The sequence below is a fragment of the Xenopus laevis genome, chromosome 4L (assembly GCF_017654675.1).
Source record: "Xenopus laevis strain J_2021 chromosome 4L, Xenopus_laevis_v10.1, whole genome shotgun sequence".
Classification (NCBI taxonomy): Eukaryota; Metazoa; Chordata; class Amphibia; order Anura; family Pipidae; genus Xenopus; species Xenopus laevis.
In genome coordinates this window covers 36,627,268-36,629,368 of record NC_054377.1, presented here as the reverse complement: position 1 = coordinate 36,629,368, position 2,101 = coordinate 36,627,268, and the positions used below count along the sequence as shown (strand labels likewise).

General features: G+C 39.5%; 1 long non-coding RNA gene across 1 annotated transcript; it reads left to right on the top strand.

The window, feature by feature from the left end:
* Nucleotides 1-289: 289 nt before the first annotated feature.
* LOC121402845 lies at nucleotides 290-1,543 on the top strand. Its single transcript, XR_005966814.1, has 4 exons — nucleotides 290-472; nucleotides 1,097-1,160; nucleotides 1,249-1,382; nucleotides 1,457-1,543. It is a non-coding gene; the product is annotated as an uncharacterized LOC121402845 (long non-coding RNA).
* Nucleotides 1,544-2,101: the final 558 nt, after the last annotated feature.

Below are 2,101 nucleotides of genomic sequence, written 5' to 3'. Positions count from 1 at the left end.
GATTGTACTACTACACAATGGACATAACTACACCATTGGAATAGTCAACACAACAGACAACTGGAATCAATTACTATAATATATTTTGGTTTACATTTTTAGGAGACGCAGGATATGGAACTTCTGCCTTGGTTGATGACCCCTGTGAGGTTTGCCCAAACACCTGCCCAACGTAGGTACAATCGTGCCCATCGGAAGACACGTAATATCATTGAGCGCCTCTTTGGGGTGCTCAAATCTCGCTTCCGATGCCTCTCAGTCACTGGGGGAGCTCTGCTTTATTCCCCCAGAAGGTTTCACAAATCATCACTGTCTGTGCCATGCTGCATAATGTGGCAAGGCAGCATGGATTACCTGCAGACATTGATGATGACCTGGAACCTGAGATTGAGGGGTATGTTGCCAGACAGAGGGACAACCAACCAGAGGGAAGAAGAGTGCGTGAAAGGCTCATCCGTGCCCACTTTTAGTTGTAAGTTGAACAAACCACACAAAAATAGTTAATTTGTACTACTTAAGACTTCTCAAGGGCCAAATAGTGGTACATATTTTTTTGGGCCCTATTCCTAAGTGCTTTTTTTTGTGATTGTTTGCAATCTTGTGAGTTACCTTTCAAACCATGTTTTTACAATGTAAATCTGGTCATTTGCTTAACCTTTAGCCCTCTTTCACACGAGCATTTGAAGCTGCGCTCCCCTGCGTTCTGTTTTTGTGTTTAGCCCCAGCGGAGCACAGGAGTAGACGCATTCAGTTGTTTGAAATGGGACTGTACTCCACAAACACAGAGAAATTTGGCATGTTGCGTCTCAATCTGTACAGCCCCATTGAAAACAACTGCATGCGTCTACTCCTGCGCTCCCCTGTAATGAGGTTTAGTAATGTCATGATCTAGATCAACTCAATAATGTCTGAAACCCATTAATTCCTAGGTCAGTTGTTTGGCCTTAATATGTTTGCCTTGTCATGAGTGTTATATGTCAGGTCTTTATAACCAATCTCAATTATTAGGCCTTATATGATTGTTGGGAAATTAAATTGTTTGGAATGGATATCTGGAAAGTAAACAATTTTTTATACTTTTCTTCCAAATGAACAGCCTGCTGATGGTGATGTGCTGGCGTGCCCCTAGCAGTGAATGCTTTCCTGTAACATCTTATGCTGTAAGCAGAAAAATGATGAGATGATAAACAAATTTCCATGTGTATACACATATTCAAGAGAAAGCATTATCTGTACTTGTCATTTCAGCTTTCTGGCCTCCTACTTTGTTATGGTTGTGGTTCATGTGTGTCGTACTCTACTTTATTATCTTGGTACTTGCCCACAGAGGATACAGACATGGACACTGACTGATTGGCCACGCCTCAAACTCCGTTATTCAGGTATTTAGGAATTACTCAGGGAATTTAAAAATATATTGCTAACAACTTACCATATTATTGATGTGACTTTGCAGCCTCTCCATGTGCAAACTTTTCCTGACCCACTAAATTGGACTCAACACAACCGACAGATGTGATGAACTGAAAGCTGTTTGGCTCATTGAACCTGGGTGGAGTGACCTTTCAATAAAATATCAGTAAGTGGCAGTGTTTGTTTAGCAATGACAGGCTTTTGTTGGCTACTTAAATTTGTTTGGATTTGTGTTAATGCATTTTTCTTGTTTGATCCACAGGTATGGCTTCTTCTGTTTTCTTGCTTGAAATGACATTACCCATGTTACTATTTGGACTAGCACCTTGTCAAAAAATAAAAACAAACACACCCATTAATGTTTTAGTGGCTTTACTGACACAATCTTGGTCAAAATCCAAAACAGTTGAACAACAATAAAAAGACAATATATATCAGTAGAAAGTTTGTTTCTTTGTTTTTGGAACATACAATAGTTATTTGAAAACCTTAAAATATGTACCTTAGCTGGAAGGCACAGGAGAATTTGTTCTCAACATATATTTCAAATATAGCAGCCCCTATAGACCACTAAAGGGCAAAAGCTTTACAAAGTTTTACAAAGCATTTGTTGCATAACATTGCTAATGCACCCCAGGATTCATCATGGCCAACTTTACATTAAACAGTATCCAAAAATTTGGCCCTG